The sequence below is a fragment of the Pyrus communis genome, chromosome 13, assembly GCF_041283825.1.
Source record: "Pyrus communis isolate YQ-2024b chromosome 13, ASM4128382v1, whole genome shotgun sequence".
Classification (NCBI taxonomy): Eukaryota; Viridiplantae; Streptophyta; class Magnoliopsida; order Rosales; family Rosaceae; genus Pyrus; species Pyrus communis.
In genome coordinates this window covers 11459280-11476846 of record NC_142577.1, presented here as the reverse complement: position 1 = coordinate 11476846, position 17567 = coordinate 11459280, and positions in this window count along the sequence as shown.

The following is a 17567-nucleotide window of genomic DNA, read 5'->3' as shown; positions in this document are numbered from 1 at the left end:
TGCGGACATCCGCCAATGCTGGGGGTCTTTTGTTTTGGCTCGCGACCTTCCTCTTGGTTGCGACGCCCGCCGAGCCAGCTGGGAGGTTTACCACCCCTATTTTGTCGCCCGGCAGCTCGGCTACCTCCAAGGCTGCCCCGTTCCCTTGCTTGCCTCTCGGTCCCTCTTGAGTCGAGGGCGTCTTTCCGGTTCCTCTAAGAAGGAGTGCAAGACGTCGGAGCAGGAGTTTCAAGAGAAGTGCAAGAAATTTCGGCTCCGACCGACAGTTCCTGAATCTTTGGGAACCGACACCTTCGGGGACTGGTGGGAGGAGTACACCGGTGACTTCTTCGGCGCCCCGGCAGAAGATCTGGTGAGCAAAATCTTCGGCGACCGTCCCAGGCCAACGCCCTCAGCCCAACCTAAGGAGTCGGCCCAAGGTAGTCTTTCCGCATTTTTTTTTTTTTTTTTTTTTTTTTTGTTATTAATTACTTTGCTCTTCAGGGGGTCGTGTGTCGAGCAGTAGTTCCACCATTCTATGGAAGGTAATTAATAACAAGACGTGGTCCAGATCAAGCAGATCTTCAAGATGCCCAAGATCCGTTTGATTATTAACATTCAGTATTTGCCCATGTGATTGTGCCAGCCAAACAACATCATCAGCAGTAGCTGCTTTCATCTCTTCCGTAAAAGAATTATTCTCCAATAGTGAAAAACAAAAAGGTCACTATTCATTTAACTTTTGTAAAAGAATCAAAGCATCTTCACTATTCATTCATCTTTTGTAAAAGTATCATCGTGACTCCACAGTAAAGGTTCTTCAGTCAGTCAGCGGGATTCCCGGATCCATTTGGCAAGCCTCATTCAGTCTCCTCACTCTATATAAGGAGGACTCATCTTCAGAAGAAGGATATAGTTTTTTAAACACTCTCTGCGTATTCGCAAGAACAGAGAATATTTCCAAACACTTGTAATACATATATTATTCAGGATGCCTGCGAGCTCCATCTTGTTTACTTATTTCATCTGCCATTAGGCAATACCTGTTTGTAATCTGCATTGCAGTAAGTTTTCAATAAAACTTATTTTCAAAATATATTTGCATCATTACATTTAATTCATTAATTTCTTTATATGCTTTATTTTCGCACTCTGAATTATATGGAAGGCTATGCCTCCTGCTGCTATTTTATGCTTTACTTCCGCACTTTATATTCTATGGAAGGCTATGCCTCCTACCAGTAGTTTCGCCCCATTTGGTATCAGAGCCTAGTGGTTGGTAATTGCATTAGCATCTATCTGATTTATTTCTGATTCATACATTCTTATATTCTATCTGCTCTTCAGGGGGTCCGCAGTTAAACCATTAACACGAAAAGGTCTTAACACTTCTATCCTTTTATGTTTACGCGACGCTAGATTTACTAATTTCAACGACAGTATACTCGGAATGATCGAATCTAGTCTTTACAACGGACCTATCCATTTTGATTGTTTTCCAGATCTCACAATAAGTCTTTCAGACCCACATGTTTTAAAAGCTCTTACTCTTAATATCAAAACCTCCGGGTACCAAGTCCTGGAAGGAACACAACCTTTGGCACTTATTTTTAGAATTTATTACAAAGTCACTGGCACAAACATGAATTTTCAAGCTTTGAACAAAAGTCCTCGTGACCACACTCTTTTGATCCAAACAACCCAAGAAAGCGCAAACATAAGAGTACCAAGAACCATTAGGTGGTCAGACATCAGTCTCCCTTCAGATTGGTGTTTAATCAACGAAAGTAAACCGGTTTCCGTCCAAAACAGTCTTGTTAATCTTGACAACATTGAACAATATTTTGACGGCACTGTAAAAATCAATTTTGATAGACCAGCAAGAAAATCTTGTGAATCAGTACATTCACACAAATCTTTTGCTCCTAGCAGACAGTCTTTTTCTGGATCCACGTCAACCGATAGACTGGGTCGAGATCAAGATTTGATCAAATCTTTAGTAAACAAAAAGTTAAAAGAGCAAGAAACCGCACAACAAGATTTAATCAATGATTTGCTCAAATTAAAGTCTGTCGACACTTCTTCACAAGTTGCACATCCTGTTTATCATCCTCCAAACCAAGAAGAACCCACTTCTCCAACTGCTTCTGATTTTGAAACAACATCGGTGAATCACCAATTACTTGTTTTAAACAAACCACATAAAATCCGATGGAGGAAGCTTAAAGCTGACATCGCTTCTGAGGAAAACATCCCCAGAAGAAATATTTTTAGAAAAAAGTATTGTGATGATGAAAAGCTAGCCATTTATGCCGAGTGGAAAGCTTTTGTAGAACAATACCAATTTGAAATATCTTTCTTTGATTTCATTGAAAAACATTATGAGACCAAAAATAAAGTTACGGTTGTTACCAAAGAAAATTGGGTTAAGGAAGACAAAACTTTGGTTTCCTCTAGTCATCCTCCCAAAGAAACTATTTTAATTTCTACTGGTAATACCAATATTCCCGCAACCCCTTTCAAAATTCCAAAAGAAGATTCTGGTTTTAAACCTGTCATCGAACAGAACAATTTTACAAACCAAAGTCTTCACACCATTGGAAAACAGTTAGACAAAATTGAAACCAAAATCGACAAATTGTCTCAACCAATTTCTTCTCCAAAAGAAAAACCTTTAGTAAATTTTACTGATACCGCTTCAAGTTCCACTGCTCTAAAATCCATGACTACTTTACAAAAAATTGATCCTATGCTCACTGAACTCAAAAAAGAGAAAGTTGTTAACGTTTTGCAAAACAATGATGTTTCCATCGAAGAAGAAAACACTTCTGGCCCAGATTCTTCTCAGGACACGGAAACTAGTTCTGCTATCCAAAATATTGAAAATGCTTTTCAAAACATTGATTTTCAGCCAACTTTTGATTTAAAACGCATTCATACTCGTCCTGTCAACCCTACTTCTCTTACAAAAAACTGGTATCCCAGGCCAACTCCCCCTGATCTTCAGTTTGAAGAAAGAAATATTCAAAATCAATTTTCAGTCTCTGCTGACAAACTCTATGAATGGAATATAGATGGATTGTCAGAACAAGAACTTTTGAACAAACTCCAACATATGTCCATGGTCGCCAATAGCTACATTTCAAATCACAATTTTACACAAACACAAATCGTTGATCTTCTCGTCACCGGTTTCACTGGAATGCTTCATTCTTGGTGGGAGAAGCACTTAACTTCTCAGTCCAGAGATGAAATACGTTTTGCGGTCAAAAAAGATGAGGAAGGACTTCCCATCTTTGATGAAACGATAGGACAGGGAATACCCGACGGAGTAAATACTTTACTTTATACGATTATAGAACACTTTATAGGAACACCTAGCAACGTTACTACACGTATTCACGACCAACTGAGTAATTTAAGGTGTCCAACCTTAAGTGATTTCAGATGGTATAAAGATGTTTTTATATCCAGAGTTATGCTTCGGGAAGATAGTAATCAACCTTTTTGGAAAGAAAAATTTATCAATGGTTTACCAAACCTTTTTGCTCACAAAATTCGAAATGTTTTAGTAAACGAAGAAGGTGTCATACCTTATCATATCCTTACTTATGGTAACATAGTTAATGTTATACAAAAGGAAGGATTGAAAATGTGTATTGACATGAAGATTTCAAAACAAGTTAATAATGATAAATCTATTGCTAAATACGAACTTGGAACGTTTTGTGAACAATATGGTTTACCTCCAATAGCTCCTTCAAGCAAAAAGAAAAAAGCCCAACAAACAAGCAGGTTTTCTAAATATCAATCCAGATTTTATAAAAACAAAAGATCTTCCAACAAACCTTTTCAAACAAATAAATTTTATGAAAAACCATCTCCAAGCAAAAAACCTTTTCGAAAGCCTAAAAAGGATTTTCAAAATAAAAAGGGAAAATGCTACAAATGTGGCAAATTTGGTCATTATGCAAATGAATGTAGAGTTAAAAAGGTTATTAACCAACTAAAAATCTCTGAAGAAGAGAAGGTTCAACTTATTCAGGCTTTAGAAATTAGAAATACCGACTCTAGTCAATCTGATAAAAATCCCGATTTTTCCGTCTCTGACTCTAGCAGTTCTAGCGACGTCTCCTCGCCAAACATTAAGTTTGGGTGCACGGACACTTGTTGTAATAAAATTTCAGTGCTTAATAAGCAAGAAGAAAAAGAAGAGTTTTTAATGGAATTAATTAGTAAAGTCGATGACCCTGATTTAAAATCTTTTTATTTGAAAAAACTCAAAAACTTGATTTTCAAACAGATGAAAGCAGCTACTGCTGATGATGTTGTTTGGTTGGCACAATCACATGGGCAAATACTGAATGTTAATAATCAAACGGATCTTGGGCATCTTGAAGATCTGCTTGATCTGCCCATTTGGAGGGAAGTTGAGATGAGGCATCAGATGCGTCAGAGTCCGAATCTGAACCTTTTCTTTTTTGTAGCATTGCTGCTTCAGCCATGAGCAGTTGGGCCATATCCAGAAGCTGGGTAGACTTTGCAGATTTTTCTTTCTTCGAGCTAGAGGACTTAGCAGGTTTTCCTTTGAGGGAAGATGACGGACTAATGTCTGATAGGGATTGAATTGGCTCCTGGGTTTTTGGCAACTCAGGAAATTGTTGATGAACTGGCAAAGCTTGTGAGGACGAAGTTGAAACTTTGATTGGCAGTGCCTGAGAAGATACCTGGGGAAATTCCATTTTTACAAGATCAATAATTTTTTGGTGGTTGAATTTATCCCACCATTTTACCCATCGGGATCTGTAAATACCACCAGTGTCTACTTCAAAGTTCCATTTGAGAATCCATGGAATCTTGTACTTGGCCATGAGTAGTGAAAAAATAGTAACTCTGTTGTTGAAACCATTTCTGTCAAAACTGGGCTGGAAACTGTTTGTGAGTACATGACGAAGGTCATCTGGAATGATAGAAGAGCTTGGGCCATGGGAGGCCCACCAATCTGGAAACCATGCAGGAAACCGTAATCTGAAATTTTTATCAAAGGTTATGAACCATGAATGACTAAAGTCTTCTGTCTGGGGGTTGGTATCAGAGCCAAGTGGTTGGTAATTGCATTAGCATCTATCTGATCTATTTCTGATTCATACATTCTTATATTCTATCTGCATTTCTTAATCGTCGGTCCTCAGTTCTTCTTTCTTCCAGCCAAACAGTAAGACGTGGTCCAAACAATAAGTCCCAGGAGAGGCATGAGCGGAGCGCATGAGCGGGGGAAGAGTCTAGACATACGAGGAAGGTGAATCTTTTAAGTCTTGCATATAGCATATTTGTTTTTGTGTGCATCATGAGTAGATTATTTAGATCTAATTCAATAGCCAGCACTAGCTCTAGATCCAACTTAGGAACTATACCTGACATTGTCAATGAAGAACAAAAACTTGATTTTCAAACAGATGAAAGTATTGATTTTTCTGACTGGAATCTTCCAAAAGTTTCAACCCAAAATATTTACAAGAAAAAATGGTCTTTGACCTCTTTTAAATCCGAACATCACGTCAAAACAGTTGAGAAGGCTTATGCTCTTAGCAAAGAACATGAGACTTGTCAATTATTTTCTCCGGAACAAATCAAAGCGCATCGCAAAAATGGTCATAACTATCTTCATATTGGTTTAGTTCAAATCGCAGTTAAACCATTAACACGAAAAGGTCTTAACACTTCTATCCTTTTATGTTTACGTGACGCTAGATTTACTGATTTCAACGACAGTATACTCGGAATGATCGAATCTAGTCTTTACAACGGACCTATCCATTTTGATTGTTTTCCAGATCTCACAATAAGTCTTTCAGACCCACATGTTTTAAAAGCTCTTACTCTCAATATCAAAACCTCCGGGTACCAAGTCCTGGAAGGAACACAACCTTTGGCACTTATTTTTAGAATTTATTACAAAGTCACTGGCACAAACATGAATTTTCAAGCTTTGAACAAAAGTCCTCGTGACCACACTCTTTTGATCCAAACAACCCAAGAAAGCGCAAACATAAGAGTACCAAGAACCATTAGGTGGTCAGACATCAGTCTCCCTTCAGATTGGTGTTTAATCAACGAAAGTAAACCGGTTTCCGTCCAAAACAGTCTTGTTAATCTTGACAACATTGAACAATATTTTGACGGCACTGTAAAAATCAATTTTGATCGACCAGCAAGGCAATCTTGCGAATCAGTACATTCACACAAATCTTTTGCTCCTAGCAGACAGTCTTTTTCTGGATCCACGTCAACCGATAGACTGGGTCGAGATCAAGATTTGATCAAATCTTTAGTAAACAAAAAGTTAAAAGAGCAGGAAACTGCACAACAAGATTTAATCAATGATTTGCTCAAATTGAAGTCTGTCGACACTTCTTCACAAGTTGCACATCCTGTTTATCATCCTCCAAACCAAGAAGAACCCACTTCTCCAACTGCTTCTGATTTTGAAACAACATCGGTGAATCACCAATTACTTGTTTTAAACAAACCACATAAAATCCGATGGAGGAAGCTTAAAGCTGACATCGCTTCTGAGGAAAACATCCCCAGAAGAAATATTTTTAGAAAAAAGTATTGTGATGATGAAAAGCTAGCCATTTATGCCGAGTGGAAAGCTTTTGTAGAACAATACCAATTTGAAATATCTTTCTTTGATTTCATTGAAAAACATTATGAGACCAAAAATAAAGTTACGGTTGTTACCAAAGAAAATTGGGTTAAGGAAGACAAAACTTTGGTTTCCTCTAGTCATCCTCCCAAAGAAACTATTTTAATTTCTACTGGTAATACCAACATTCCCGCAACCCCTTTCAAAATTCCAAAAGAAGATTCTGGTTTTAAACCTGTCATCGAACAGAACAATTTTACAAACCAAAGTCTTCACACCATTGGAAAACAGTTAGACAAAATTGAAACCAAAATCGACAAATTGTCTCAACCAATTTCTTCTCCAAAAGAAAAACCTTTAGTAAATTTTACTGATACCGCTTCAAGTTCCACTGCTTTAAAATCCATGACTACTTTACAAAAAATTGATCATATGCTCACTGAGCTCAAAAAAGAGAAAGTTGTTAATGTTTTGCAAAACAATGATGTTTCTGTTGAAGAAGAAAACACATCTGGCACAGATTCTTCTCAGGACACGGAAACTAGTTCTGCTATCCAAAATATTGAAAATGTTTTTCAAAACATTGATCTTCAGCCAACTTTTGATTTAAAACGCATTCATACTCGTCCTGTCAACCCTACTTCTCTTACAAAAAACTGGTATCCCAGGCCAACTCCCCCTGATCTTCAGTTTGAAGAAAGAAATATCCAAAATCAGTTTTCAGTCTCTGCTGACAAACTCTATGAATGGAATATAGATGGATTGTCAGAACAAGAACTTTTGAACAAACTCCAACATATGTCCATGGTCGCCAATAGCTACATTTCAAATCACAATTTTACACAAACACAAATCGTTGATCTTCTCGTCACTGGTTTCACTGGAATGCTTCATTCTTGGTGGGAGAAGCACTTAACTTCTCAGTCCAGAGATGAAATACGTTTTGCGGTCAAAAAAGATGAGGAAGGACTTCCCATCTTTGATGAAACGATAGGACAGGGAATACCCGACGGAGTAAATACTTTACTTTATACGATTATAGAACACTTTATAGGAACACCTAGCAACGTTACTACACGTATTCACGACCAACTGAGTAATTTAAGGTGCCCAACCTTAAGTGATTTCAGATGGTATAAAGATGATTTTATATCCAGAGTTATGCTTCGGGAAGATAGTAATCAACCTTTTTGGAAAGAAAAATTTATCAATGGTTTACCAAATCTTTTTGCTCACAAAATCCGAAATGTTTTAGTTAACGAAGAAGGTGTCATACCTTATCATACCCTTACTTTTGGTAGCATAGTTAATGTTATACAAAAGGAAGGATTGAAAATGTGTATTGACATGAAGATTTCAAAACAAGTTAATAAGGATAAATCTATTGCTAAATACGAACTTGGAACGTTTTGTGAACAATATGGTTTACCTCCAATAGCTTCTCCAAGCAAAAAACCTTTTCGAAATCCTAAAAAGGATTTTCAAAATAAAAAGGGAAAATGCTACAAATGTGGCAAATTTGGTCATTATGCAAATGAATGTAGAGTTAAAAAGGTTATTAACCAACTAAAAATCTCTGAAGAAGAGAAGGTTCAACTTATTCAGGCTTTAGAAATTAGAAATACCGACTCTAGTCAATCTGATAAAAATCCCGATTTTTCCGTCTCTGACTCTAGCAGTTCTAGCGACGTCTCCTCGCCAAACATTAAGTTTGGGTGCACGGACACTTGTTGTAATAAAATTTCAATGCTTAATAAGCAAGAAGAACAAGAAGAGTTTTTAATGGAATTAATTAGTAAAGTCGATGACCCCGATTTAAAATCTTTTTATTTGAAAAAACTCAAAAATTTGATTTCTTCTCATGAACCTGGCACTAGTCAAACTTCTTCTCAAAAGATTTCTCTCAGCACCACTTTGGAACGGTTTAATAAACCAAAAAAGGATTTAACCATCAAGGATTTACAAAAAGAAATTAACCAAATTAAATCAGAAATTAAGTTTTTAAAATCTGAAAATACAGAAATTCGTTCACAACTCAGTAGAGCTCGTACACAAGCGCTTGTAGAAGAACAAGGTAATTCTTCCTCAAACTCCGATTCCGACACTCACTCAAAAAAATCTTCTTCTTCAAAGGACCTTGTTTTAAGTCTTTTAGACAAAATTAGAATTAGAAAATGGTATTCTAAAATCAAAATAATAATTGACGATTTTTCTTTAGAAACCATCGCTTTAATTGATTCAGGCGCAGATTTAAATTGCATTCAAGAAGGGTTAATACCTACAAAGTATTATCACAAATCAACTGAGGTACTTAGCGCTGCTAATCAATCCCCAATGAATTTAAAATATGAGATCCCCAAAGCCCATGTTTGTCAACAAAATGTTTGTTTTAAAACTCCATTCGTTTTAATTAAAAATATTTCTGATCCAGTTATTTTGGGACTTCCTTTCATTGCATTAATTTATCCTTTTAAAGTTCATCACAACTGTATTTCAACAAAGGTTTTTGGCCAAAAAATTACTTTTGAATTTTGCATAGAAACAGATCTTAAAAAGTTAAAACAACTACAAAAGGATAATGTTTCAAAAACTCTCAACCAGATTACTGCAAAATCCCAACAAATTGCTTTTTTACAGGAAGAAATTCTTCACAAAAGAATTGAAGAACAGTTAACAAACAAATCTTTATTAGATTCTATTCACCATTTTTCGATTGTTTATGTATTAATTTTCTCAAAATCAATAGATGAGCATTGGAAGCATTTGCATGCATTTGCTAGGATCATTAAGTCTAATGGGTTAGTTGTCTCGGCATCTAAGATTAAGTTATTTCAGACCAAAGTTAGATTCTTAGGATACCATATTTACAGGTCTACCATTCAGCCAATTGATCGAGTCATCCAGTTTGCTGATAAATTTCCAGATCAAATTATTGATAAAACCCAGCTTCAAAGATTCCTTGGTTCTCTCAATTATGTTTCAGAATTTTATCCTCATCTTCGTCAACAATGTAAACCTTTGTTTGATCGTCTCAAGGAGAATCCTCCATCATGGACTCAAAATCATAATTCCATTGTCAAACAGATAAAGAATCATGTCAAGACTTTACCTTGCCTTGGCATTCCAACTCCCGGCTCTCTCAAAATAGTCGAGACCGATGCTTCTGATATCGGTTATGGAGGTATCCTCAAACAAAAAACTTCTTCCGAATCTCCTGAACAAATTGTTCGTTTCCATTCAGGAATTTGGAATCCGGCTCAAAGTAACTATAGTACTATTAAAAAAGAGATTTTATCAATTGTATTATGCATTAGCAAATTCCAAGATGATTTATTAAATCAAAAATTTTTAGTTCGTGTTGATTGCAAATCTGCAAAACATGTTTTACAAAAGGATGTTCAAAATATTGCATCAAAACAAATTTTTGCACGCTGGCAAGCCATATTAAGTATTTTTGATTTTGATATTGAATACATTAAAGGCAGCCAGAATTGCATACCAGATTTTCTGACCAGAGAATTTTGCAGGGGAAGAATGGGTTCCAATCCTAATCAAAGAAGGCTTCCAGCCACTCTCACCCAAACCCCAGCACCAGTAAAACAAGAGTCTATTCCCGACTCTTCATCAGCCCTCGCCATTACAAACAGATTCACTCCATTAGGATCCACAGTAGGAAATATCCGACCAAACTACCAAACGGCCTTAGCCACCCCTTATGATCCCTACTCTTCAGTTCGTTCTCCAGCTCCTTCACAGCCTAAAACACCTAGCTATGCTAAAACATCTCCATATGTCCAAAATCCCAATTCAGAAAAGCTTTTTAACATCCCTCTTCACATTGACAAAAACCAACCCCCAGAGCGCATTGCCAAATTACTCCTTCCACCAAATTTTCATTTCTTACCAACTGAATCCTATAAAAGCCTAAAATATTACCAGGCCATCCTTTCAGAAACAGAAAGCATTGCTATTAAGCCAATTTACAGTACCACTCATCAAAACAAAATATTGTATCATTCACTCCATATTGGAAAATTCCTTACCGAACTCGAATGGGGAATTCCTTTTTTTCACACAAAACCCCTTCATACTCAGCATGTCCTCATCCCAAACAATCATTACAATTACTATGATTATATCCAAGCATGGACCAACATTTTTCTCCACCAGACAGAAGACTTTAGTCATTCATGGTTCATAACCTTTGATAAAAATTTCAGATTACGGTTTCCTGCATGGTTTCCAGATTGGTGGGCCTCCCATGGCCCAAGCTCTTCTATCATTCCAGATGACCTTCGTCATGTACTCACAAACAGTTTCCAGCCCAGTTTTGACAGAAGTCGTTTCGACAACAGAGTTACTATTTTTTCACTACTCATGGCCAAGTACAAGATTCCATGGATTCTCAAATGGAACTTTGAAGTAGACACTGGTGGTATTTACAGATCCCGATGGGTAAAATGGTGGGATAAATTCAACCACCAAAAAATTATTGATCTTGTAAAAATGGAATTTCCCCAGGTATCTTCTCAGGCACTGCCAATCAAAGTTTCAACTTCGTCCTCACAAGCTTTGCCAGTTCATCAACAATTTCCTGAGTTGCCAAAAACCCAGGAGCCAATTCAATCCCTATCAGACATTAGTCCGTCATCTTCCCTCAAAGGAAAACCTGCTAAGTCCTCTAGCTCGAAGAAAGAAAAATCTGCAAAGTCTACCCAGCTTCTGGATATGGCCCAACTGCTCATGGCTGAAGCAGCAATGCTACAAAAAAGAAAAGGTTCAGATTCGGACTCTGACGCATCTGATGCCTCATCTCAACTTCCCTCCAAATGGGCAGATCAAGCAGATCTTCAAGATGCCCAAGATCCGTTTGATTATTAACATTCAGTATTTGCCCATGTGATTGTGCCAGCCAAACAACATCATCAGCAGTAGCTGCTTTCATCTCTTCCGTAAAAGAATTATTCTCCAATAGTGAAAAACAAAAAGGTCACTATTCATTTAACTTTTGTAAAAGAATCAAAGCATCTTCACTATTCATTCAACTTTTGTAAAAGTATCATCGTGACTCCACAGTAAAGGTTCTTCAGTCAGTCAGCGGGATTCCCGGATCCATTTGGCAAGCCTCATTCAGTCTCCTCACTCTATATAAGGAGGACTCATCTTCAGAAAAAGGATATAGTTTTTTAAACACTCTCTGCGTATTCGCAAGAACAGAGAATATTTCCAAACACTTGTAATACATATATTATTCAGGATGCCTGCGAGCTCCATCTTGTTTACTTATTTCATCTGCCATTAGGCAATACCTGTTTGTAATCTGCATTGCAGTAAGTTTTCAATAAAACTTATTTTCAAAATATATTTGCATCATTACATTTAATTCATTAATTTCTTTATATGCTTTATTTTCGCACTCTGAATTATATGGAAGGCTATGCCTCCTGCTGCTATTTTATGCGACTGAATTGCAATACCAACACCCGCCGAAGTCGAAGTACTGGAACCATCAAAATGCATGGTCCAATGGTTATCGCGTGTGGTGACTAAACCGATGTCGACGTCGCCCCCTTCAAAACCATAAGGGGAAGGGTGTTGGGCCAAGAAGTCAGCGAGAGCTTGCCCCTTGACGGCCTTTTGGGGTACGTACTGCAGGCTAAACTCGGATAAGGCGAGCGTCCATTTCCCGATTCGGCCTTTGACGATAGGCCGAGTGAGCATGTACCGAATTACGTCGGTTTGGGCGATGACCTGCGTAACTGATGGGAGCATGTAATGCCGAAGCTTAGATGCGGCAAAAAACAAAGCTAAGCAAAGTTTTTCGACAGGTGAATAATTGAGCTCTGGTGAATTCAGATTTCGGCTAAGATAAAAGATAGCTTGCTCACGTCCTACATTGTTATCTTGCGCGAGGAGACAACCAATGGATTCGGCGGCTGCCGAAATGTACAATTTAAGGGGTTTGTTGCGACAGGGTGGAACCAGCACGGGTGGGGTGGAAAGGGCCACCTTGATTTGCGTAAATGCAGTTTGATGCTCTTTGCGCCACTCAAATTGGTCGGTATCCTTAAGTTTAAGGAGCGTAAAGAATGCCTTCATCTTACCGGCCGAATTGGCGATGAAACAACGGAGGAAATTTATCTGCCCGAGTAACGACTGGAGCTGTTTCTTTGTCGTCGGAGGTGGGGCGCTAATGATGGCGCCGGCTTTATTTTCGTCGACTTCGATGCCGCGATGGTGCACCAAAAATCCTAGGAAATTCCCGGCCGAAACACCGAAAGCACACTTGGCCGGGTTCATTTTGAGGTTGTTCTTACGCATGCGAAGGAACGCTTGCCGCAGATCGTCCAGGTGCGTTTGACGGCGTTTAGATTTTACGACCACAACATCGATATAAACTTCGACGATTGTACCGATTAAGTCATGGAATATCATATTCATGGCGCGTTGGTATGTGGCGCCGGCATTCTTGAGGCCGAATGACATGACTACCCATTCGTAAGTACTAAGTGCCACAGGGCAACGGAAAGCCGTTTTATGGACGTCAGCTTCGGCGATGAAAATCTGGTTGTAACCCGCATGACCGTTCATAAAAGACAGCAGTTCATGATTAGCTGCGGCATCAATTAATAAATCTGAGATTGGCATTGTATATTCGTCCTTGGGAGTAGCCAGATTGAGATTACGGAAATCGATGCAAATGCGAAGGGCATCGTTTTTCTTCAATACTGGGACGATATTGGCCAACCATTCGACATACCGAGCGGTCCTAATAAACCCAGCTTTTAGAAGCCGAACTAATTCTTCTTTAATGCCGAGTTGTACTTCGGTCGAAAATCGACGAGGGGGTTGTTGAAAAGGCTTACACCCGTCCTTGATGCGTAGTTCATGCTTTACGAGGTTTCGATCGAGGCCTGGCATTTCATGGTAGCTCCACGCGAAGCAATCTTTAAATTCCTGGAGTAACTTACGGAGTTCGACCTTCATGGACGGTGGGAGTAACGCGCTGATAAACAATGTTCGACGATCATCGGCCGTGCCTACGTTAACTTCTTCTAATGGGTCCTTGACCTGGGGCTGATGGTCTTCGAGTTCGGCCGGTGCAGCCTGAACTTTATCGAAAGAAAGAACGGGGCCGTTATCCGCTTCGGCCAAAAATTTGATTAAATTGATGCCGGAATTTGGTTGCTTGGTAATGGCGTACCAATGGGCCAGCAAACGTTCCATTGTAGATGAAACCGCGGCCTGACGTCGTTCTTGCTTGGTGTCATCAATCATCGGCATTGGTGACTAAATCTGCCAAGCCCAATCTCGCCGAATCCTGTTGGACAGTCTCGACGCCGACCTCAATCACTTTCTGTACCGAAATTCTCGTCGGCCGCCCATCCTCGTTAAGGCCTTGGAGGGTGATGTAGCCGACATGATCATCGTAATAGCGAGCCTGAATCATGTTTGTTTCAAATGGTTAGTTATCGGATGGGTGGACTATGACCGATTTGCCATCCCAAAAAATGAGGACTTGGTATAGCGATGAAGGAATGCAACTAGTTTGGTGGATCCAGTCGCGGCCAAGTAATGCGTTATAGTCAGTCTTGGAATCAATTATAAAGAATGCCATCATGTGTTGACGACCGGCAATGCTAACTTCCAACGGGAGCACTCCTTTGGTCTGAGACTTGTCACCAACGAAACTGCTCATAATGATACCTGACGGAATGAGTTCATTATCAGAACGGCGTAAAGCCTTCATGACAGACATCGGCATAATGTTGACTGTGGCTCCATAGTCGACAAACACTTTGGAAATGGGAAATCCTTCGATGTGAGCCGTGACGTACAACGGCTTTAGGTGTTGGAGATTAACCGAAGGGGAACGGGGAAATAGTTCGGCCAAAGCTGCCTTAAGGTTGTCCCCGCTTCGGGCCTCCTTGTCGTCGTCGTTTGCGACGAAATCAACTTGTGTTGCTTCCTCGGCAACCACATCCCCGTCCAAGAAATTTGACTGGTGGGTACTTGGTTGGAATTCAGCTGGTAGGACATGGACCATACTGATCTCCATATGTTCGAGGACCGAGGGACCCATCAAATCGTGGTCGTTGTCTTCTGCAGAACAAACCCTAGTAGCAGTCGGTGGAACATCCTCGATCAAACTTTTGAGCGTCTCGGTAAAAACCGGTATCGGAGATGTGTTGACCAGGCCGAGGTTGTTTTGGCTATTTTCCTCGACTATGTTTACTGTCGAAGATTTATGTTGGTCCTTCGTTACACGAGCTCGTTCTTCATAGGCGATACGGGCGTTCCTCGTGTCTAGATATGTATCTAACCGTGCTATCCGTTTCTCCTCGTCGGCCGTGAGGCCGAAGAGAGATACAGCCGAAAAAACTTTGAAATGATGGCGCAAATGCTGAAGGTCTTCGAATGAGAAGGGTAATTCGGCGGCGTCAATATCTGTGTAAGGATCGACCTCAAAACCAAGCACCCGAACCTCCCGTATATGTTGGAATCTAGCTTTGATTGCTGGGTCAGAAGTTTTCTGAATAATTTGCTCGGCATCAGGGCAAGTTAGAGCTAGGTCGAGGGCTTCTTGACACGCCTTGGGTAGTCCGTACAAGTCATTGGCGGAATATTTCTTATGGAACTCTCGCATGTACTCTAGGGATTCACCAAGGAATGGAAGGTGTAAGTTGCGACGTATTTTGATAAACGGCTCGCGCGGTGGTAACGGAGAAAGTTTCCTTTCGACCTCTTGTTTAAAGTGTTCGAGACGAGTTTTCGTCTCCCCAGGCCGGAGAAGGAGCTTGATGCGTTTCTCAGATTCTTCGATAGTGGTTTCGAAGCTGGGAGCCGCTACTTTCCTCCCCTCGACTAACTCAGTCATGATAGTCGGGGTTGGCCATTCACTAATGTTTTCCACGGCCTTTTTTGGTTGCCACTGGTTGGCAAGGTTGGCCTACACTTCTCGTCGTCGAGCCATGCAATCTATCCGTTGGCGGCGACGTTTTTGAGATTTAGATAGCGCCGTATATAAGCCAGTCGAAGAATTGTAACTGTACCAGCGTTGATCCGATGTCCTTGGTGGTTTGAAAGTTTTGCGATCGGCTAGTGAGCCTAAATTGTTGGTATTGCGCGAGTAATAATCCTCATTATAGAAAGGTCCGTCGAAGTCAAGACGCCGCCTGACCGGGGCCTGGTCTTTCGGCCGTACTTGTGGGCAGAGACGATCAAACACTTGATGTCGTGGACCAAGTCCCTTTGGTGATGTCGTAGGGGCCGTGGGGGGTGTTAAAGATGTCTTCTTCCCAGGTTTAACTGGTGTTTTACAATGGTCACATAAAACCTTTGATTCACGAGTTTCGTCGAAACTTGACCTCGTCATAGGCTCATCGGCGGGTGGCCCCGATTGTTCCGTGGGTGGTGCATTTGAAAATAAATCAAGCTTTAGTCTTGTTCGACCATTCCGTTGACGGATATGCTGCACCGGGACGTATTCGGCCTTCCCTTTGTTTTTAGGAAGATGAGCATCCACCATACCAATTGTTGTTGAAGGGAAGGGATTGACGTCGACCGCCATTTGCTTTTCTGGAAATTTCAACTTTCCTTTCTCGATCCAACTTTGGATTGTATCCCGGAATATAACACAATTATTGGTTGCATGCTTATTAGAATTATGATACTTGCGGTATACCTTTCCTTTTAATTCATCAGCCTTAGGGATAGTATGTCCCGGCCGAAGCTGGATGATCTTTGCTGCCAATAGTTGATCGAAAATTGCATCGGCTTTGGTGATGTTGAAAGTGTATACTTTCGACGACTTACTCATTTCCTCAGTGGCCGAACGGATTTTGGTGTCTTTGGAACTCACTTGAGCCAAAGCCTTACAGACGTAGGGTTTATCCATTACTATCTCGGCCGCATCCACGCTAACGTACTGAGGATCCTCGCTTTCGGCCGATGCATAGCTAACCGTGGGATTCTTATACAACGTCCCTCGGGATGGTGACTTCGATATCTTTTCCTCTCGCAGCAGATAATCATACTGTTCGACGTGTTGAGCAAGTTCGTACATATCTCGGATGTTTGCCCCCAGAAACTTCTTTTTGTATTCCACGTCTAATCCGTTAAGGGCTATCCTGACGAATTCCACTTCGGGGAGAGGTACTCGGCACCAATTCCTGGCCGACTTAAACCTTGTCAAATATTTCATTGGAGATTCGTCGGACGCTTGAGCCATCCTGGCCAACGATGATACGGACATCTCCATCCCTGGCCGATAGAATTGTTCATGGAACTTTTCGACTAACTCTTCCCAACTCTGCACGGAGTTGGGCAGTAGATTAATGTACCAGGCGAAAGCTGAGCCTGTCAGTGAAAAGTTAAACAGCCATAATTTATAGAAGTCGCTATTGACGTCTCCACACTGCGCTGTGAACCGAGCCACATGTTCCAATGAAGATAAAGACGATTCCCCGGCAAAAAGGCTGAAATCAGGGATCTTAAAACCTAGTGGGTATTCAAACCTTTCTACATAAGCCGGGTATGGATGGATGAATTTTGGAAACTTTGGCCCCTTCTTTAGGGCCGAGTCAATCATTCTCTGGACTTCAGTCATGTTTACGGAAGCGGCTTCTTCTCCCTGGCTTGGTCTCTCGGATCTATTTCCTGGTCCACCTCTTTTTTCTAGGGTTATTGGCTGCGGCCGGGCGGACCCTCTCTCGGCTGGTATTGGCACATTCGTAGAAAGCTGCCGAGGTTGGCCGACCTGGCCATCTTCGAAGGCTTTACTAACCAATATTTCAAGCATTCTGGTCTGTGTATCCTTGTTACTTCGTATTGCTTCCAGTAAATCATTCATCTTTTGACCAATTGACTGCTCGACCTGACGATACTGTTCATCAAGTCGTCTCCAAATAAACGACCTGGTTGGTGGATCAGAGCCTTC